Source organism: Gallus gallus, chromosome 1 (assembly GCF_016699485.2).
Source record: "Gallus gallus isolate bGalGal1 chromosome 1, bGalGal1.mat.broiler.GRCg7b, whole genome shotgun sequence".
Lineage (NCBI taxonomy): Eukaryota > Metazoa > Chordata > Aves > Galliformes > Phasianidae > Gallus > Gallus gallus.
In genome coordinates this window covers 58,915,898-58,939,177 of record NC_052532.1, presented here as the reverse complement: position 1 = coordinate 58,939,177, position 23,280 = coordinate 58,915,898, and the positions used below count along the sequence as shown (strand labels likewise).

The 23,280-nt window shown below is 41.5% G+C and overlaps 1 long non-coding RNA gene across 7 annotated transcripts in view; it reads left to right on the top strand.

The window, feature by feature from the left end:
* Positions 1 to 23,280, top strand: part of LOC121109080 — a 41,841-nt gene that overhangs the window by 9,217 nt on the left and 9,344 nt on the right. For 5 of the 7 annotated variants that reach the window (XR_005862552.2, XR_005862551.2, XR_006931300.1 and 2 more), the window contains 5 exons: positions 6,065 to 6,177; positions 8,652 to 8,825; positions 15,175 to 15,273; positions 15,953 to 16,037; positions 21,343 to 22,071. This is a non-coding gene — a long non-coding RNA (uncharacterized LOC121109080). The remainder of the gene's footprint in view (positions 1 to 6,064; positions 6,178 to 8,651; positions 8,826 to 15,174; positions 15,274 to 15,952; positions 16,038 to 21,342; positions 22,072 to 23,280) is intronic. The other 2 variants (XR_006931301.1, XR_005862553.2) reach the window with 2 other exon arrangements.

The following is a 23,280-nucleotide window of genomic DNA, read 5'->3' as shown; positions in this document are numbered from 1 at the left end:
CCATGTCGATAATATTTTGAACTGAGTTTGATGTGCTAATCCTTGCAACCAGACCAATTAATGTGGAACATGCCTTCATGTTCAGGCTCAATCATTTAAATCATTTAGTTTTGCAGGCTATGGTGCTGACAACTACTTTTTCCCTTACTTTTAGATTCCCCCAACTGTAACACCAATACTCGGATTCTCTAGGGTGACCCTAGACCCAGAATAATCTATGTAAACCTCCTTTATCTTTAAAATGTCATTATGAGAATGCTGTTACTTGTGGCTTGGTGGCTTTCGGCAATCATTTCTTTTGCACAGCCTCTGTAGAGGACACTGAAGTGTTTTTCATGGGATTAAATTGAAGATTTTGTCACCTTCAAAAAACGGAATTGTTTGCTCTTATCAATGTATCATATGTATATGTTCTCTTTAGAGATGGCAAGCCTCTTTTTCATTTCACCCTCGACTTCTGTTCTTTGATCTGGAAATACATGTGGCCTTTCTGCTCGGCCTGGAGGCTGAGAAAGCAACAGCAGAAAAAGTATTTTGGTATGGAGTAGCATGGAAATAGTCTTTTGTTTTGTGTGTGCAAGCACACGTGTGCCATAGGGGCTGGGAGAATTCCCAAGGATGTTCAGCTCACCATACAGTATGACAAAGCCATGCTATAGGCATCCTGTAAGAGGAACTTTACAGAGCTAAATACTATATGTAAAGAGTGTGATAATCTCTCCAGACTACGTAAGTAATTGTGCATAGACTTCCTTGTCAAAAGAAGACAGCAAAGTCTTAGGACAAAAGTGCAAGGTCCTGCACCTGGGTCGAGGCACTCCCAAGCACAGATAGAGATTGGGTGGAGAATGGCTTGAGAGCAGCCCTGAGGAGGAGGTTGAGGATAAGGATTTGATGCACAAAGCCACAAAACAATCATAAACATAATCACACTGTAGTTATGTCCCTGTCTGCTAAGTGCATTCTGGCAGAGATGGAGCAAAAACTTGTGTAGGAGAAATCTGTAAAGAACGCTGCACTTCTGAAGAGTCTTCTTTTTCTTCCAGCCAACATTGTCAGACTTTCCTATCAGAGTCAATACTTGTAAATGTCAGATGCCAGTCTTTTTAATCACTGAATTGTGTATATTTTTACGTGTATGTGTATAATGTATAATTTAAAAAGTTAATGACTTTGAAATCTAAGTAATTGCATACTGTCTATATGCAGATAGTATATTTTTTTCCTCCTTGATACTTATAAGTTGGTATTGATTGCTAACAAAATATTTGCTTGCAGCATTAGAGAGAGATCTTTGGTGACCTTTTCACCACTCACCACACAGTACCTGTCAAACTACTTGTTCTAAGACTTACTCACTTAAAAGAATAAGGCAAAGCCCAGGGGGACGTCTCTTGACTGTATTATGGCATCCCAGTAATGTAACAAGAAGGAAATGTTCAAGACTGAGTCCTGTTAAAAGACAGACTGAGCCTAAGTAGGAACATGGTACAGTTAGAGCTGATCGAAGTGCTGAGCCTCTTTAGTATAAATCATCGGTCTTCGTGTAATCTTCCCATAAACTATAAAGTCATTTATCTTAGCCTTGTAAAAAAATGATTTTTTGCAGGCAGTTTATGAGCACTTGCACAAAAAAGTATAGAATCGATTGTAAAAGCTTAGCCTTTCTGGTGATAAATAGGATGAAAAGATAATTGTTTTCATGGCAACATACTTGGGCAGATAATGCAGATTAGTATAAGAACTAACAAGAGCTAATAGTGAGAATTAGGGTTTTATTTTTCCAATTGATTTGTTCCAGCACAAATCCTTTATCCCATCTGTCTGATGCTGGATGGTGCTGACACTGATGGAGTACCAGCAGTACTATGAAATTCTATATGAAAGCTGTGACTCCCAGTGCTTGCTGGCTCACGTATACAAGTGCCCTGGTGGTGTGATGGAAATTTCTTGGAGAGTCCAGGGAACTGCTATATGAAATTAAAGTAATTGGACTGATGTCACTGACTTTCAGGAGTGCCCTTCTTCCTACATTTTCCTCCTCATTCTGTATGGGGCCCACAGAGCCTTTGCCTTTCCTTGCTCTCAAGCAAAGATGGGCATAGTCAAACTTGGCCACCGCAGTGCTGTGGGATCTAGTTCTCAAAAGAAGGTTATATTTCCCATAAAACACAGTCATTTGTCCCTACTGAGTTTCACATCGCCCAGAAGCTTTGGAAACCATTACAAGAGTTAACCGGAAGGAAAGCCAACACGTCACACCAGTGCTGGTAACTTCTTTTCTCACTTCACACTTACACTTTTACTTAGTGTTTGATGTACATCTTTTTTGAGGAGAAGAGTCTCATTCAGTTGAGAAATATCAATGTTAAGTATAACCACAATTTAAAATGCTACTTTGACTTATGCTGGCATTTATCAATATGTGCAGTATGAGGGATTCTGTGTCGCTTCTCCTCCTCACACCAAAGAGAAGTTATACGTTCTTTAGCCACGAGGTGGCAATACAAGAGCTCAATATATTAAATTGTGCTCGCATTCGTAGTGCTCACAGAGGTCAGGCTTTGCAGTATTAGCTAAGTAAACATACTTGCAGCGTTACTATGGAATGACTGTTTGCAAGTATGGGATATCTGCCTCACAGCTGCATGACTGACTTCATGTAAGAGCTAAGGAAGACAAAGCTGACATTCTGGCTCAAGAGTTCATGACTTTTATGATGCTGTTAATTGTTATTAACAACATTGTCTGTATTTCAGTGGCTCAGTAGTCCACGGGAGATGTTCTAGGAACACAGCTGCTGTTAAAAGCAAAATATCTCAGGAAAGTAGATGTGCTGGGGAGATGCTGCTGTCCTACCATGCTCCTCTCCCAGCCTCACACCCTGGCTTTCCTGAGGCCCAAAGAACCTGGAGGCCCTGTGCTTGTGAATTGCCTCCTGGACCTGATTTCTTCACTGCATTCAGTTCTGCTTCTGCCATCCAGGTGTTTGGGTCACTTCTTAGCTCAGCTCGTGCTTTTTTTCCCCACATTATCAGTGAGTTGAAAGTGGTGCCAGGTGGAAAACTTCATGGTCAGACACTGCAATGTGCTGTCCATGGAGATGGTTGAGTCACTGTCTCTGGAGGTGTTCAAGAAATGTGCAGATATTGTAAAAAGGGACATGGTTTAGTGGGCAATATTGGTGATAGGTGGACGGTTGGACTGCTTGATCTCAGAGGTCTTTTCCAACCTTAATGATTCTACAATTCTACAATTTCCACACCTTCTTGTAATTGAAAGTATAATTTGCAGGCATATAGAAAGTGATAATGTCTCTGCTATTCCCTGCATGGAGTTCCAAAGGCTCATGCTGTAATGGAGAAAGTATTGTAAGACATTTCGCAGTCCAGCTTTACTTCTTTCAGCTTGGACTTTCAGAAGCCCAAGCTTCAGCTTTACAGTTTTTTTTTTTATTATTATTTTTATTTTTCTCTTCCCTCATTCAAGTAAGATAGACTCGAACAACCCATAGCATAAGAAACAAAGTGTGGTTTTGGAAGTGTTTTACATCATTACATTCACCGAAATATTTATTTGGACATGATAAGTTGTCGTGGATGTGCAATTAGTTATTTTACACCAAAGGGATAACAGCCTGCTGCTATTTTCTGTTGGCATGGTATCAGTTTTCCTCTAAGCACGTTATGGGAAATCTTATTTTCAATCAGGTAATGCAGTGTGAAGTCGGTGTGCTAACTCATAAATCTTTCAAACACGCAGATCTATGGCTTAGTAAGTAGGTAGCAATATAAAGGAGAGGAACGCCATGAGCCGCCTTGAAAAATTCAATAGCTTCTGAGAAGTGAGTGTCTCTTTGGTGTATTGGAGGTGAAACTGTGTGAGCCGGGACTCTCTGATCTGCTGGGGGCACATCTGCTGTGGCTGCTGCGTTCCTCAGAGCCCACACTGCCATTTCTGCAGGCCTGCGGATGGCCCAGCTCTGCTCAGCACCTTATGTTCATGTTCCTTGCCCTCTCAGAATTCACGCTTTGCAGTTCCTGAAGCTTGAAGAAGCATCTGACTTTGCTTAGCACTGACTGCAGTGTTTAACAATGAAAATGATCAGGGACTTGTGTCTGGGAGGTATATACTTCTGAGTGGCACCTGGGCTGTGCTGTATCTCTGACCCTATCTGTAAACGCCAAGCCGCCTGCTCAGCCAGCTGACAAACAAGCTTCGTCTTCAAAGCTGACAGCAGATGCTTTCTTCTGGGAAAACGTGTGATCCCTCAAGCCACTTCTGTCTCTGGAGGTTGTTTGCATGCATATATCAGCTCTCTTGTTGGCACACTTTACAGTCTGTAGACAGAAGCAGCTCTAAAAGTGAGCTCTGGGACGTGGTGTTTGAAGAGCTGTTACAGCTTTCCCCTACAGCTTTCTCCTACTGTTCTTGCCAGCCTGTGGGTGAGGTATTAGACATAAACCCCAATGCCAGACATTTCTCAGAGACCGTGTACTTGGCTCTATGAGCGGAAGGCCGACAAGGCTCACTGTCACAGCAAAAACTATTCAGGTAGTGTCAGATGAAGAAGATGATAATTTCATTCTTTTAGCCCATTGTTTTGGGGCATGACCCTCACAAGAGTGATTGTGTAGAATAACAGGTATGCTTGCAAAGGGAGAATTTAAAAGAGGAAGAGAGGAACAGAATGTGACTGATGGCCTTAAAGTACAGTGCTGCAGAGAGAGACTACACACCACGTACTTCCAGAAGAAAAGTCATTCTTTTCTGTCCTGTAAATTCTTCTCTGTGAATGAGCACTTCTGTTGTACTGCTTCCTATAGCAATTACTTTTTTCTTTCCCGTATTTTGGTGCTCATTAGTGTGAGCAGAGAGGAGGAAGCTTTTGGAGGTAGTCACAGAGATCTCCTTCCTTGCTTTTGCTTACTTTTTTGCTCTTTTGCCAGGCACAGCCTGGAAAGTCTTCCTGGAATCTCTAAAATCTTGAAGGACCATTCCAGGGATTTTAGCTTGGTATTTTTTTATGAGTGTAATTCTACTGGCATTCCTTCAGGCTCTGTGTTCTGCATTTGCTGAGCTGGGAATCAGCTTTTGGTGAGGTCAGAGGATAGGCTTTAACCAACTTTAAAAAAATAAATCCCACTAAAGAACAGTTTGCATTTATCTAGTAACTGGAGATGTGATTCTGCTTTGACGTCTACCTCAAGTACCATGTTAACTTTTAGGCCCTTCACTGCAAGAAAGACATTCAGGGCCCTGGAGCGTGTCCAGAGAAGAGCAACAAAGCTATGAAGGGTCTGGAGCACACATCTTACGGGGACTGGCTGAGGGAGCTGGGATTGTTCAGTCTGGAGAAGAGGAGGCTCAGGGGAGACCTCATTGCTCAATACTACCACCTGAAAAGGAGGTTGTGGTGAGGTGGGGGTCGGCCTCTTCTTCCAGGTAACAGTGATAGGATGAGAAGGAATGGCCTGAAGTTGTGCCAGTGGAGGTTCAGGTTGGATATTAGGAAACATTTCTTTTCTGAAAGAGTGGTGCTGCAGTGGCACAGGCTGCCCAGGGAGGTGGTGGAGTCACTGTCCCTGGAGGTGTTGAAGAACCATGTGGATGTGGCACTGAGGGGCGTGGTCTGTGGGCATGGTGGGGGTGGGCTGCTGGTTGGACTGAATGATCTTAGTGGTCTTTTCCAACCTTAATGATTCTGTGATTCTCTGACGTCACATGAAAACCTTCAGTGAGATGGATGAGAATATCTCCTTTAAGATACTGTATACATAATAAAATGTTACTTTCTCCCCCAACCCCCTTTCCCCTTCCTTTCTTTCACATCTCAAAATGTTGTTTCCAAACTCTAAGAAAACTGGTTTTCAAACTTAGTAAACTTTAGAAATAGCATCTCTCTGTATTTCTATGAGATGCTTAGGCCATTTTGTTGCACTTGGTGTCTATATGTAAGGCAATGATGCTATGTCTTCTCTTACCACGTAGTTCCTTTTTCTTGTGCATGTCGATGTGGATTCTGAACATCTGTTGTATTGCACTTTTCTGTTTCTCATTTAAGGTGTTCAGTAGACATTTACATCAAGAACAGGAATCTGGTGACCACATAAGCAAGTGATGAGATAGAATGTTCAATGGACAACTGTGCCAGCTTTCATGAGAGATCGGCAGCAGGTAATTGTTGTTATTTTACTGATATTGCATCACATATATAAACATGTGATATATATGTGATAATATAAATATAAATAGTTGTCTTTGATGTTCACATATGATTAATGTGATGGTTTTGTGGCCTGACAGCTAATAGTTTACATTCTTGCTCTACTCCTGGGATATGCTCTTCTCTCTTCCCAGGAATTGTTAGTCAGTGTGCTCCTTTCAAGCTGTTCATCCCCTATGGCTTTGTATTGCTGTGTGATAAGGGCAGTTTCTACCTGAAATCTTCTGGCCCTACCGGTATTTCCCTAGCATGTCACAGATTTCTCCAGATACAGCATAAGGCAAGCTGCAAATAGAGATAAAAGGCAGGAAAAAAAAGTTCATTTTTGTCAGAGTAGACATGAAACCCATTAAGGATCTACACTGGGCTCTGCTGTTTAAAATGCTCATAAACAATTTGGAAATGTAGGTGACTAGTGAGTGGCTGATGGGGAGGAGAGGATATCAGATTCCAAAGACATTTCAGGATGCTCTAATCTAATTATGTCTGGGGATTTGCTCTGTATCAAGGTGCTATTGTATCTAATCTGGCTTGTCAGACATCATGGAGACATCACAATGTGGACTAATGTGGTTCAGGAGAAACCTTAAAACTTATGTTTCTGACAATTTTGTATGAAAAACTCCTTGCTCCAAGAGCAGGATCCACTCAGAGGAAAATCTTATTTATTTATTTATTTATTTTTAAATAGAAATGACAATGTTTTTTGCAGTAACAGTCCCAGAAGGGGGTGAGGGTTTTGCACACTACAGGACTTCTCTGTGCACAGATGCAATGTTTAACTGCTCTTAGCAGCTGAGGCTTAAGAAATGCTTTAAATTCCTATTGTAAATCTCTGTGTTTATGCCAAAAAGCTCAAGCATGGGAAAACTGATACCAGTGCAAGTACTGTGTCTGTCCTTCCAGTAGAATGAAGTACAGTCCTACACAGCACGTGTATGTGGTGCTGGTAACAATCTATAGCCCACACCCACCATGTTTCTGAGAGGCAGTGAGCTTTGCTGACTGTGGGCTACAGTGAGTGTTGGGGTGAAGCATCTGTCAGCCCAGAAGCCTTGTTGGAGCTGTGAAGGCGTGATGTTGGCCAGGCCAGGCTAGTAGAGACTGCAGAGCAGCCAGACATACCAGCTCCCAGCAGTGACTCAGACCAAGTGATAACGCCTGCCCTCAGTGTGAGAAGCCAGCCACTGCCAGTGCTCTCATTATCAGCTGGATGGATGGCTGTGGTCCTGTGTGTCCCCAAAGCAGCAGTGCAGTGGGGTCTGGCTGTTTGTCACCTTTTCTTTGCCTCCAGTACTATGCAGCAACTGCAAGCTGGAAATCAAAGCTGCTCTACTGTGGTTTGGGTAACAGAGATTTCCTTGGCCTGCTGAAACAGGTAATGGCAGTAGGCAATCTTCCTCATTTCTCTGGGACATTAAAAACCTGGCAGACAGTGTTCCCTGCATTTCTCAGTCTGCAATGACTCAATTATTCTTGCAAGTGGGGAGAGAGTCTGCTCCTCAGCACAATGTGCATCTTACCATTATGGCTTGCTATAGGTTGCTGATAGTGGTTCATAGTGCTTAACTTTAATGTCAAACAAGACAAACTGTTTCAGAGCCCAGGATAACTCACTGCCAAATAGGAGGGATGCAGTCCAGGTGCAGCTGTGTAAGCACTTTGATTTTTGTGTGAACCTCAAATAACCCTGAGGAATTCATTATTCCATCTTTACCATCAGCACACAAACAAACATGCTTGCTATAAATAGCAATTGCATTATCGGGCTAGGCAGAAGAACTTCCTGCCTGTGTGGCTTTGACACTGAGGTTACACACAACCAGCCTATCATTTTTAACACCTCTTATATATAATAATGTAATAACCACGGTTAATATAAAACAACCTCTTAGGTTGTATCTGTATACATACGTGAAAGTTTTTAATAAAAGTCTGTATCTAAAAATAAGTATACACACACAAATGAATGCATATACATAAATACAACCTTCTAGTCCTTTTAAAAAGGCTAAAGCTCATGTGAAGAGAAAAGGAGCAAAGCTTGAAGAGATAAACGCTGCTATTGGAGGCTTCCCCACATGGCTCACACCAGTGCAGCTGGCTCTTGCTCTCTCTCTTCCCGAGACCTGGATTGTGGCCTGTGGCCTTCTGACATTTCTTAAATCCAACACATCTCAGAAAAGAGGAAGAGTAACTTCAGGAGCCTCAAAAAAACCAAAAACCAAAAACCAACAACAGAGCAACAAGCCCAAGAGGGTGCTGCCCACACTAGGCACAGGAAGATTTGGCAGCTGCCAGGATGGTCCCTCAAACACTGCTGAAGCCTTGGTAACTCAGAGCATCTCTTAGTTACCTCCAAAGTCTGCCCAGATGTTTACTGGAGTATGAAAAATGTTTAAGACCACCTTCTCTTTTCTTGTAGTTGCTGCTTTTGGTTCCTTGTAGCTCTCCATTCCAGGCCTCTGCTCACAGCTGCCTCAGAAAAACCCTCTGCTCCCCTCTTTCTCCAGCTCAGAAGTTGAGATATTTGGAGCCGTGTGCCCTCGGTGAAGGATTGCTTCAGCTCAAACCAAGGGCAGGGGCTGGGAACAGAAAGGTCAGTGCTGGGGAATGGGAAGAAGGTTGAAGTACCACATGGGATGCAGGGAAGGTGACAGCTGGGGAAGACACTTCAGATAAACTTTCTTTACCTGAGAGATTGAAGAAAAGAGGCCCTTGTCCCCCTCCGATATCTTCACACTTTTGTCATAATCATTTTTCCTTTGTATGCTAATGATCCCATGGTAAAAACACTGAAAAAAAAAAGGGAGCTTTTCTGTTCTCTGAAGTCCCTTGCCTGGATGCCTAGGTATGGTAAGGTTTGTCCCCCACGCTAAGCAGAGAAGCGTCCCTGCTTTATTCCTACAGCCAAACTTTTGTGTTGATCTGAATGACAGATAGCCAAGCAGAACTAAACAACACATTGATAAATGATCAGGATAAAAAGGATCTTAATCCAACCATTCAAAGATTAATGGCAAATCCACTGAATATAATCAGAAGTATTAGACCGTAAATCAGTTGCAAAAGCTGCAGTGAAGCACTTGCTCAAGACGCTATGCAGAACCACTGGGGCGATGCACGTGCTTAGAAATGTCAGCAGTCATTATCTCAGAATCACTCCTGTTTGCCATGTACTGCACGATACTGATGTTTTATCATAGTGACATTTCTATTATTTCTTTTATTTTACTTGAATGAGATAAGCCACAATATTTCCCAGGCAGCATTTTTTTTTCATAACACTATGCTTTAACCATTGGAAACCTTTCTACTTTTTGATCTTTCATATTCCACTCACGTTTTCCAGATTACAAAATGATTTCCATGTCAGGACCTGCACCCAGCCTTGTGTCCTGACACTCAAAACCATGACCACTGCTGTAGCAGCCTTTCTTCCTGCAAGGCCTCTTCTCTCTGGTGGCGCTATGGCCTTTGGGCATACCCCATGCTGCAGAAGCAGAGGCCCAAATGCACTTCTGATGGTTGTTTTATTTTCTTCTCCCTTTGCAGCAGGATTATATACCAGGAATTAATTTAGCTTTGGCACATATAATTTCCACTGCGTTCCTTTGTGCTGAGCAGCGTGATTTTTGTTTGGTTGTTTAATATTGTCTGATCTGTTGCACTGTTGTAGATGATTAATCTTTACCAGTTATGTTATCAAGCAGTTCCTACCAAGTATGAATTCAAACATCTGCACTTCCCATTCTCCCTGGATAGAAAGGCTGGGCACATGGTGCATTTCACTTCTAATTACATATGTTAGGATGAATTATGTGCTATTACTCAAAATAAATTACTCTTTGATGTAAGTTCAACACATGAATGGACGGTTATAATTACACTAAGTTGAAACAGAAATCAGCCTCATTGTGCCTGGTCTAAAATAATTGTTTGTGTTTTGTAATAGAATAAAATCAGCAATTTTCTGTTATTTCTCAGTTCAACATGGTCATTGTGAAAGCATTTTTCCTTTGTGCATTTGAAATGCAAACGCAAGAGGTAAGTGAATGGCATAACAGAGGCAAAGGAAAAGTGAGCCTTTCTTTTTGGTCATCTCTGGTTTCCATATCACTTCAAAGTGAGTGGTTGCTGCACTCTTGCTTCAATTCATCCTTCTCTTGGGAACATGCCAAGGTCCCAGTGTACGTTCCGGTATATGTTATAGAATCATAGAATCATCTGAGTTGGAAGGCAGTCTTAAAATCCATCCAGTCCAACTCCACCGTAATGAACAGGGACACGCACAGGTAGATCAGGTGCTCAGAGCTCCATCCAGTCTGACCTTGAGTGATGGAGCATCCACCACATCTCTGGGCAACCTGTTCCAGTGCCTCACTACCTTCACTGTAAAAGACTTTTTTTGTTATATCCAACCTAAATCTCCCCTCTGTTAGTTTGAAACCATTTCCCCTTGTCCTGTCACCACAGACTCTGCTAAAGAATCCGTCCCCTCCTTTCTTACAGCCTGCCTTCAGACACTGAAAGGCCACTCTCAGGTCTCCACAGAGCCTTCTCTTCTCCAGGCTGAAATGCCCCAGCTCTCTCAGCCGGTCTTTGTAGGGGAGCTATTCCATCCTTGGGATCATTTTTGTGGCCCTCCTCTGGATGTGCTCCAACAAGTCCACATCTCTCCTCTGCTGAGGACTCCACATCTTCACACAAATGCTTTCTTAGGTAGAAATCAATTCCTTGCCCTGGCTGCTTTGTGGAGTAAACATAAAATGGAGTGTGTGCAGTTTAAGGTAGGGGAAGAAAGAGGAGAGGACACACACTCTATTTTCAGGCTTTTAAAGATCTCATAGATGTTGCTGAGGTCATTTTATTGGATAGCACTGATCCCATACCACATTAGACAGTGTCCTCCAGAGCACATCAAGCAACTGCTTTTAACACAAACTCAGGATATATTTTTATATATATATATATATTTAATGAGAGGACATTCCACACGTCAGGCCTTAACTACAAGGGATTTGGTTGATTTGATGAATCTGTAGCTAGTACCCATACTGTGCTGGGTGGGATTTGTTATCAGCACAGCCAGGTGCAGCACCAGGGCTGCGTTGAGCTGTGAGGTTCTCTAGCATTCATAATTATGCTGCTGGCTGCCTGTTTCACAGGAGTGTGTGTGCATGTGTGTGCTCCATTTTGGCTTTAATTATTGGTGGTAAATATGCTTAAAGAGTGAAATGTGTTTAATCAGGAGAACTCTGGAAGTGCTTTCTCAGGAGAAAAATAATTAGAAAGGTTAATGCAATCCACTCTACAAAAGGCTTTAATCTCATTTGCTTGGAGATGTGAAGCAGATGCTTTGTTCACATAACTATATTAAATTAGCCCTTGGGGGGGTCCCATTACAATTTCTGAAGAGTAGCAAAAATGGCAAATAAAATATAAATCAATTTTAAACATTGAAGATAAACTCTGCTTGCAAACGTGTGTAACACCTCATCCAAACCACCATCATTTTACTGTGTGCTTTGTTTCACACAGACCTTAGGAGAGTGAAATTTGGAATTGCCACCTCTCTGTATTAAAGCTGTAGGTGTCCTTGGGCAGGCTGCAGAAGAATGTGATCTCAAGAGGATGGCAGAATTGATGCCTCAAGCTGTGAGCCAGGTCCTGGCAACAAACACCAGAGCTGGGAACAATGTCCTTTTGAGGCTCACAGACCGAGTAGATGGGTTGACTTCCTTTAGGACGGTCGCCCCAATGTTCCAACCAGAGTAGGCAGAGCCTGGTCCTTAGCAAAAGAAACAGCCAAGATAATACTTTTCAAGCAAGTATTCTAAAGCCACATACTTCTGTGGTTGCGCTGCTCATGAAACAGCTATAGTCTCCCATCAGTGAGAAGCATTGGTTGTGCTGTAATCCAGAGAGGAAAGAAATGCTAAAGCACACACACAAAAAAAAAACTCATTCAGAGAGAGGCATGAGCCTCATTTTTTTTGTGTGTCCCCACTGTTAGTGCTAATATGGAATGGATTGCTGAGGTGAGGATTCAAATGGGAAACTTTAAGCTCTGTGAATTTCCTTCCTTTGAGGCTAGTAGTCTGTCATTTAAATTACAGTGAGTTTATTATCTCTGCAAATAATTTTTCACACAGCCATCCATCTGAAAGGATTAAGACAGAAATTTGCATTGAACAGAGGTTACTTTGGGGCTAAAATAAGGGAAGCTGTTTCTCAGGAAAGCACTTGAGAGGAATTAATGCTGCTCAATCTTTCTCAATTGTTACTTGAGCCAAGATCTTATAGGTTTTCACAGGCTGGTGGGACAAAAATATAAACCTTCTGCATTTTATTCCCCTGTTCTATACTCAAATTTATTACTTCCCCTTTGGCTAAACTGAAAGATATGTGATGTAGGAAGAGCTACTTGGCATAAATACAGAAACACAGTTCAGTCTGAGGCACAGTGAGAACAACTGCAGAGGCTGATTTCTTAATAGAAGGTGAATTTTTCATGTTATCACTTCAATTCTACACAGATCATTTGTCCACGTGACCTCTATAAGCAATGTTCTTTAAGCACAACTAAGCTTTCCCCACAGGTGTGCTGCTGAAGGTCTTAGCCTTAAGCGCTCCCTCATGAAACAGTGAATTACTCACAAGATGGCTGCCCAGTAGCTTCCCATTGTTTTGTCTCTCTCCAGCTGAAGAAATTATGATTGTGCTGAGTAGAGATGCCCTTTCCAGTATCTCTGTTTGGCCATTCTTCCAAGGTTTGAGACCAAGCAAACTTACTGCAGCTTGGGAAAGAGGAAACCTTGCCCTCCCAGTCCTAATCCCTCAAGCTGTTCCAATGAGGAAATGGGAATCCTCCTCCATGAACTTGATGTGGGTTACCCAGCTGTGACCTGCCTGCTGTAGCTCAAGTCCTGCTGGCAGTAGTTAGTTCTTTCCTTTGGCACTTTCCTCCAGATCAAAGGTTACATAAAATTTTACCAAAAAATATTTCAAAATTCTGCATAACTGAAATAAAAGTTGCCCTTGGCTTTTAATTTAGTATTTCCTCCCTTACCGATAAGTTCTGGGGAAGGGAGTATTACCATTCAGTTGCAATCTGACTGGAGATCATCAAAAAGCTTCAGAAGCTGGTTTCTTGCTTTTGGGACACTGGGCACCTGGCTTGCTACCAGCAGCCTGAGTCTGCATTGCCAAGTGCACTGATATCAGCTCAGCCTTTTCATATGCAATCATCTGCAAAAATACATGAAAGAGCCAACAACTGGCTTGAGCTGGACTACTAAATTTGAAGTCACCTTATGAAGGTATTTTTCAGGCACATGTCATAAGAGTATTTTGGTTCTGTTTTAAGGCAAAATAAAGACAGAAGAAAAATACAGGATTCACACCACTGTCGAGCTCTGGCTGTGGCACTTTCATAGGCTGTGTGCAGCCATGAGTTACAGTTCACCTGGAGACCCTCACTTCTTCTGGGTCTTTCGATTCCTACACCACTGTCAGGTGTTTTCACTTGAGCTAAAAGATGTCCTCCAGCAAAGAGGCCTTTTGACTTCAGCTAACTCATCTGTGGTGTGTGAACCTGGAATTGCCATCTGGTCCCAGAATGTTCCTCACCATTTTGCTCTTATTTCTTGATCTGTCCTACCCACTCTTTTTTTTTTAACCCAACATTGTTTTACCTGCCCAACATGGCTCTGCCAGAACTAAAACCATGCCTTTAAAAGCCTGGTTGCTGGTATGAGGGAGGAAGTTTTTAGTTAAACTGTTTTACTTCGTGAGCAGTAATGCTGAAAATTTCAGTGTCAGAAGTTTTTCCGGCTTAATTCTCTTCTCTGCTCATTTGTAAGTGTTTTGGTTTGTTTGTTTGGTTGGTTTGTTTTGTTTTTGTTTTTGTAGGAAACAGGAAAACGTTCCAGCAGCAGCAGCAGCACCAACTTTGCCTCATTCCCCACAGCATCTCAAACGCTCAGTGCCATCTGAAAGTTCTACTACCAAAGGAATATGAGTATTCAGTTAAAAGCGTGCTTGCCCCATTAGACTGAATACTTTTTTTGCTTTCCTTTTTTTAGAATGTCAGTTTTCCCAGTTGGGATAGGGGTTGTTACACACAAAACTGCAGATAATTCTTCTTAACTTCTGATCGTTAAACAGTGAATTTATTGTCGTAGGTTCTCTTGCTTTACTTGGATGTCTTCTTATCAAGATCTGTGGCCCTGGAAAGGCCCCGACACGATACTTTTACTTTGTGATGTGATAGGTTGACAGTTTTTATTTCCTAAATATGTTTCATATTAGATCCACACCCTAAACGCCTTCAGAAGTTTGATTATATTGTGTCAGTTCTACTAATCTAGATGTTATGATGCTCTGGGGTCAAGATTATATTCACTGAAAATTCCTTATTTGGCCATGTGATTTCTTGCTGAATTCCTAGGAAAGTGATGAATACATTGGCAATTAGGAAAGCACATGCTGAAAAAACAGAGACCAGTTCAAGGAAGGGTGGGGTTAGTGAAGCTCAGTTAGCCTGAGGGCATAATTAAAAATAAGCTGCTATCTCTGGAAATTTGTTACTGATAATTGCTCCAGGGAAATTACTTCCTTCTACATTATCTTTCTTATACATGGGTGTTCAATTTTTTTGCTTGCCTGGGCTCCATTGAGTGAAGTGGAAACGTCTTGAGCCATGTATCAAATATGTAATACAGCAAATATATAGAAGTAACGAAACTATAAAATTTCTTTTTTTTTTTTTTTTTCAATTGAAACATGAAAAAAAGAGGGCAACAAAAATATAAATCTAGTGAGACATTTAACCCTGTTTTTGCGAAACTAATGCATCAATGCCTGGTTCGATGGAAATGGCTGCAGTTCTTAGTGAGCCCTCAAGGTTCTCATCAGCTATTTTTGATCTTATTTTTCTCTTCCAGTACTTCATCCCCGAAAGCAGTTGATCAAAAATGAATGTACTGTCAAAAAAAGCTGACAAGAATAAGGCATGATTGTGAAGTGAAGGATATTCTTCTCTGGTAAGAGACATCGGCCTTCTCCATTACACTCCATTGTCACCCATATAGACTGCACTCAAGCTACATGCAATCAACTCCTCAAAAATATTGCTAAAAATCACATAATAATGTTAAAAGTTTATGCTATACATGTGGCCCATGGATCACACGTTGGACATGCCTGACTTACAACTTCTTTGGAGCAAGGCCCAGGCTGCCTGTGTCCTTCCTGAGAGTGCTTCGGAGACATTTAATCTTGTGTTGTTTTGTTACCTTGGGCCTAAGTATTTGTAGCACCAACAGTGAAAGCAGATTGACTTGTCCTGTCATAGTGCGCAGTGGAGGGACATACTGGAGTGAGTTGCATGGTTTTGTAAGTTAAATGGGAAGAAAGACTTTAACTGGCATTCTCCCACACCAAGGGTGTTAAACCTAAAAATGCTGGGGACTTTTGGATACCTGTGGTCTATTTTATTTTATTTTAATCCTCCACTTCCTTTTCTTTTGGTAACACAGAAAAGAAAAAGCTAGAGGTAGAAAAGTATTTTGTTCAGTCCTAAGTATAACATTTTTTCACCCCCAACCGATAAATACATTTTTCTTGGAAATCTCAACTGAAACCTTTTCTGAAATGGTGCTTTCTTACCTGGTACTATTGACACTCAGATTTTAAGGGAAATCACTGTCCTTTCCCCTCCAGGGCAAACAGGCTGATACTGCCAAGGATACATTTGACAGCAGCAGTGTGGGAGCTCACACCCAGCAAGCAAGGAAAATTACACAGGGTAATGGGTGTGGCTTTTCTGCCTAGAGTTCAGTTGGCCAGTTGTAAATGAAATAGCTGCAACAGCCCAGTATTCCTATGAGTAATCAAATATTGCTCATCAAGGGCAGGTACACTGTGGCTCACAGTATTAAACCCTAACTGTAGAAACCGACTCTGTGATACTCTGCTAGGCAGTTTCTCACTTGATACAGATGTGCAAATAATGACTGCTCTCCTGTGCTCAGGTAGCCATTGAGCAAAGAGAGCCATGGCACCTGAAGTCCTGCTCCAAACATGGGTCCTCATTTCTCTGCAGAAATTACCTTATTAGTTCTGAAGGCAGCTAATGAGTTCCCTCCTTGACAAGGTCAGCTTTTGGCTTGGACATCTCCACTTCGCACATCTTGTTTCAGGCACAAAGATTCTCAGCCATCTCCTTCTCTAGATCCTGTTAGTTAGTTGGTTGTGTGGGATGACTACGGACCGTCAGCTCATGACCTGCTAGTGGCTGAGATGCTTTACCTTCTTGGAGTCTAATGTGTCTACTTTCCACCATGCAAGTCCTCAGCTAATGAGCAGCTTGCTTTGAACTGTTGTCCAGAACAAACACGTTGAGTTACTAGGTGATACTCAAACAGCTTATGTCTGTAGGTTGCACGCAATGAATTCTGTTGCAGCTCTTTCAAGGTTAATGAAATAATGGACTATGATATGTATCTTTATGACTTGTTTAGTGGTTGTGTTCCTCTGACTCAGTGGGCAATCTAAGAGGATGCTTCCTGAAATTAACTACTTTTGGGGCATTTAACATCATTCATGATCCTGAAACACTGCAAGCAACAAGACTTCTGGTTTTTCTCAGCTCCCTAAGGAAGAACAGATCTGAGACTTGAATCAATTAACTTTAAGCAAGAGGAGACTTGAAAGAAGTAAGATGACTCCTCCTGTCCTTTGAAGGAGAGAAGAAGCTCTTTTCTCACTCTAGGGTGCAAGGTTATGACCCACTTTCCTGCTTCACCAGTATAAATGGGGCATGCATGCAACCATTAAGGTAATCCCTTCCTAGAGTGCTTGTCTTCTGAATAGCCTCCACTATGCTGCATAGGGCCTGGCTCACTCTATCATTCCTTGTAAGCCCTGACCTGAAGCAGTGTCACTGGCTGGAGACCTGTGACAGGTCTTGGGGACCTCACAGAAATGTACATATAATTCAACTGCATAAAACAGCAATAAATGAATAGATAAGAGATCCAGTTACTGTCATTATGGTCTTGATTTCTCTTGAGGTCTCAGCAAGTCTTCTGAAGAGCAAGATGCCCATCAGGTGGTGTGTACCCAAGCCATGATAGCCAAGGTTTGATCATGGCCATCGTGCCCCAGTGCCACACTGTGCGGCACTCAGGCACACTTGGGAGGAAGCAGTAACCACTTTGGGTGGTTTGAACTATTGTAAAACTGCTTTCAGAGCCAGCAGTGGCATCCAGATCAAAACACAGGATTTCCCTGTCCTATTTGATGCTATTGTGGCTCTTTGTCTTTACTTTGCTGTCCACAATAAATTTTCTTTGAAGCAAGCTTTTAAGTGCTCCATGAAAGTGCTGAATTGTGAGTCAAATAACCTCAGTAACGAAGCTTTGCAAATACATGCTCTTTGCAACTACCTGAAAACTAGTCAGCAACTAGATCAGGCTGAAGAGGTATTCCTTTACGTGGAGTCAGGTACAATTAACTTAATACCTTCAGGCAATCTCTCTTTGGTTTCAAGGACGTTTTTTTTTCTCTTTCAGTTCAATTCAAAGTCAATTATATCTCACCTTAAATCACGAAACACCTTTTTGCTTTATGTCAGTCTTTTTTCTTTGAGCTTGTGTGAAGCAACACTGGTAATAGCAAATTAGGGAATCTATTTCCCTACAATTGCTCCAGCTTAATTTCAATGGGAGAAGCATTTTTCAAATTTGAGTGACAGAAACTGTTGTGAGATCATTCAGGAAATCTGTAGCAGGCAGCATGTTGGGCGCAACAAGTCTCTGTCCATATTTGCTGTCAGAACAGAACTTTGTTTATCCTACCAGAGATCAGGCTTGTTGGGTTGCTCTATAAATTCCCAGCTTGCCTCTTACTCTTTTATGGATAGTTGTTGTATTACCCTTCTGCGGTCCTCTTGAACCTCACCACTTGTGCTGGAGATAACTGCTTATCTTCAGAGATGATTTCAGTCTAATGATTTCAAGAATATGTTATACTAGACCCTGTGAACAATAACATGTATTTTATTAGGCTAGCAGTTAACTTGGATTTGGTCTGTAACAGCCCATGCTTCTATTTCCTTGTTAATCTTAGCAAGATATTGCATGTAGCTCTGTGGGCCTATTAAAGCACTGTCTAATCTACTTGAAAAATTGAAAATGAGCTTAGGCATCTGACTTGGCTGATTCTAATATTGCACTGAGAGTAACATGAAAAAAGTTAGACTACAGGTAACTTAATACAGGTAAAACTTTTTAGGTGGCCACAGAGCTGGGCATCCTACAGGTCTTGCTGTAAGTTCAGTTTTCTTCATTTGATCCTTATTTATTTAGAAGAGAAAAACATAAAAAGCACAGATGATATACAGGTATCAGGACAGATTTTACAAGCATGAACACCAAGATGAACACTCTTATTAAGAAGAAAGTTACTTTCCTAACAAGAAGTCTGGGTAGATCTAAACTTCTGCTAAATATTTGCTGCAGAGCTGAAATACAAAATGTCATGCACTATCTGAAAATCTGGTAATTTTAATTAAGCCATCTACTTTCATTCTGGCCATAAGAGAAATAATTTTCCCAAATGCTTAGAGCATGTTTTCAGTATTGCCGTCAGATGAGCTAAACTTGCACAAAGCCTTTTATGCTCTGAGCATAAGCTGGGAGAAGTGTTTGGTTATGATCTCCAGATAGGATTTGACTGTTTTTAAGAACTGTCTTCTCTGGTTTTGTGCTACCATAGATCAGAACGTGGCAGCAGTATGGATGGGCTTTCACCTTGCAGGTAGTGCAGTTTGACACGGGTACTACAGAGACGGCCCCCAGCCTGGTTTCCTAAATGTGCAGTAACTTCAACGTTTCATAGTGCTAAATAAGTCAGTTCTCCCTCATTTCTGATTCAAGCAAAATCATAGAATTGTTATGGTTGGAAAGACCACTGGGATCATCTAGTTGAATCATCAGCCCATGCCTGTGACTGCTCTAGACCATGTCACTAAGTGCCACATTTTCTGGAACATGTCCAATGACTCCAGCACCTTCCTGGGCAGCCTGTTCCAATGGATCACTACTCTTTCTGAGAAGAAATGTTTCCTAATATCCAACGTGAACCTCCCCTGGTGCAACTTGAGGCCATCACCTCTCATTCTATCACTGTTACCTGGGAGGAGAGGCTGACCACCACCGTAGGTTGCAGAAGGCTATACTTTGATGTATGATTATCTTTCTCAGAAGGGTATTCTGAAACATGAAGGATTTGCTTTTCACAAGGACTTCCTTGCCCCAAACCAGGCGATGAAATCCAGCTGTTCTAGTTCACCTGTGTTGTCCTTCCAGCTCTCACTTAGATTTTTCTTTGCACTGTCCAGACAAGAAGAACGAGAAACAGGGTCGTCTTGTTTTGCTGCATTTGTATTTTTTATAGGTGCCAGGTGAATTTGCAGAGCTGCTAGTTAGGTAAGTCACTGCCGCTCTCATTTTTGCAGAGAGGATTTAGAAGTGATAGTATAGAAATGCCTCTTTTCTTACTTTTCTATAGTGTACTTTGGCATAGGAGCTCACTTTATGGTTGTACATGCACTCCAGACATGGTCTAATGGCAAGATTCAAACTGTAGCAAAAGCTTGTATCTAGACTTGGAACTGAGTCATCTCTTTCCAGGATTGTGGGGATGGGTTGCCAAAGAACATCCTCTTAAACATTTATCTATGCATCTGGCCCTTTCTTGGCAAGGGCTGGGCCTGTGCAGTGGGAAATGAAGCTACAACTTCAGCATAATGTTGAAATGTAATAATTACCTGGAGTGGTTTTGAATGTTGCTGAGGAAAATGAAGCACACTAATTGACTTGCTGCCAATACCCAGCTGGCATCCATGTACTTCAGTCATGTGAAGTTTCAGCGAGCACTGAGGCAAGGTCAAAAATGGCTAATGCAAGGCTGGGTACTTGCAAAGTACCATGAATTGTTGTGGATATAGACATAAGGCTATAATTTTGATTGTAATTTAATTACAAGATTAGAGTCTTCCTCTCTGTTCCCATGCCTTCAATGTTTGACCTTTCTTCCTCAATCCCGAGGACAGTGTTCTTATAACCAACGTGCAAAAATTTGTATAGACGCACACAAATGTATGTATGTACAAAAGACACTGGAAGTAATTGCACCTGAAGAGATTTCACACACTTGTAGAAACAACCCAGGTGATATGAAAGCTCTCTTGGCAAAAGTGTGCCCTTAAGCTAGTGTGTTGCATGAGGTAGCTACTACAATGTGTGTGGGAGTTGTTAAATACGTATAATCTACAGTTGCCTGTCAGAAATAATACATTCCAGCAGCAACGAAGTAGTGGATAGCTGTTGGGCCCTGAAGCAACTCCTGAACCAGCTGTGCTTGCAGCAGTCAGCATGCTCACGAATGCAGGTAGTGCTGCTCGCAACTTGGGGCTCCTACATGCCATCTCTATTTAACAGCAATTGGAACTAATTTGCCTGAATAAGGAGAGGAAAGCTCTTCATCTGAAGCAAGTGCTTTAAGTTCAGTATACAGAATTTCCAAAAAATGAACTGGACAAGAAAATAAACTGCCACCTTTGAGAAGTGGCACAGCGCCGCTAAGCTTCACCCTCCTGCAAATACCATCAAGTGTTCGGTGTCCTAAGTCAGAACAGAGAGATGATCAAAATCACCAAGTCCATCCAAACTGACAGAAAACGATAGGTTAAGTGATAGGTGCACCTATATCCTTTCTGGTCTCTGGAAAAGATTTCTCAGGTCTTTGGTCCCATGGCTGAAATGCAGTGGTGTGATTTTTCCTAATCTTAGTGCGGTCTTGAATCTGGGCTGCAGGACTGTTTGTACCATGCTAGTTTATTCAGCTGAGTGCAGGCTTGGTAAGCTGTAGCACGGACTGATGATCTGCACATTCTGAAACACATTCTGATTGTTTTTTATAGTAAGCAGAAACTTTTTATTAAAAAAAAAAAAAAAATACTGGAACAATACATTTCTGTCCTAGCTAATGCCTGCCTATCCTATAGTCATAAGATACACAGACTTTCCATTTCTTATCTGTTTCAGCAAGGATGGGAAGGTGATGCGTGAACTCAATGCCGTGTGAGGACACCTCAGTAGTCACTGCTGCTACAGGTCGTCAACAAAGAACAGCCCCTTTTCAAAGTGATAGATCTACTGAAATCAGGCAAGACTACTTGAAATAAATAACTAAACAAAGCAACAACAGATTTTCAGGTTAATATAGGGTTCTACAGCTGTGAACTTTTTAATGAAATGATTTGATCAATAGTGTTGTTACTGCCTCTGGCTCCACAGGGGTAAGTAACTACTGCCAAGAGTAGGTATTGTTTTGTTTCTAATTGTTAGACAGCTCTAAAGCACTGAGTTGCTACAAATATTCCCATTGCCCTAAAGAGTAGTTCTGGTAGTATCTTTGGCCCTTTTAATTTTTATTGAATACAGCCCTGTACATTCATTACTTATGTGTGTGGAGTCCCAGGAGACATTCCACCTGGTGCCAAAATTGCCTTTTGAATAAGACTTTTCAGAATATTAAAATGTGACTGCAACAACAACAAACTGCAATTTCAATACTTTGCTGAGGAAGTGGCATGGATTGTCACTGGAGAGTAACCTGAGGTGGATATTTTAGGGCAGAATGGAGCATTTGAGATGCAAAAGGTGACGTTAATTCCGCTGCTGCTCTTCCAGATTATGCCGGAGCAGCCTGGTTGCTTTGAATGGGTTCATAAAGGTTTTACTGATGCCAAGAGCCTTTCATTGATCTGACAGGTGAGCAGTAATGAATAGATTACTTTTCAATGTGGGAACCAAGTCAAGTGTTCAAGAACAGGTAAAACCTGTTGGTCTTTTCCTGACGTACATCCTGAACTGTAATGTTTATAGAGATCATAAGTTTTGAGCACAGTGTTCTGGTTGCTTCCTCTACTTGTTTGTGTCTGCTGAGGTTTAGCTATGCGATGCTACAGCACAATTCCATAACCCCATATGGCATGACAGCATTTTTTTAATTAAAGTGACTATGTGCTTGAGGAATAAAAATCTCAGTTTTATATGTGATTTTGGTGGCACAGAGGCTTTGTAAGTCCTCAAATTCCTTGGAAGGAAGACTCCAGGGTACACTTTTCCTAAGTGGAGAGGTCTTGGCTGATTCCTAAGCCATTACATCCACTCACCCAACTGCGTTGTATTTGGAATCTGTGCTTGGGCTCTGCAGGCTTGCCTGCCCCTGTTTGGTATGGTCAGGACTAGCTCCTCTATTAGTAGACAGTGTCAAATACTTCATATATTTATATAGAACTGTAATAAAGTTTGGTCAATACTGATGTTGCAGTCTGGATTTTAGCATGCTTTATTTCCTTAAGAACAATCAGCAGAATGATGACTCAGAGACAAAAAATAATCCATACTTGCAAGTCCTAAAGCTATAACTAATGATAATCTTTAATATCTTTGCATACTAAATGTGGTAATTTGCATCTACAGTAACTACTGAGAAAAAGTAGTGGCATATTATAGAAATATTTACACTGAGGGCCCAAAATTTGAGTCTGGAAGCCATCTATTGACTATAGATGGTGAAGGCAGCTAACAAAGAAGATAAGGTTTCCTCCTTGTCTGAGACCTTTTTCACAATTGACTGCATCGCTCATTCAGCACCTAGGCAAGCCTCCAAGTCCTTTAAGAGATCAAACTTCTTCCTGATGCAGGGCTCACATATAAGCTCTTGATTAAAGGAATTTCCCAAGCTGGCCTGGTCTGACTAATAATGGCTTTTATAGCTGTAATGTGAGAGTTTTAATGAAAGGAGATGATAAAAGGATAAAAGTATGGCAAAAGAAGCTGCTGGTGTTGTGAAAAGTCAAGGCTTGAGCACAAGTACAATACTTTCTGACAACAAATATGGAGAAACTCTTTTGTTGTGATGATTTTGAGATTTACTTCAGGGAAATCTGTCAATTATTGTTGGCTTTTGTTTTT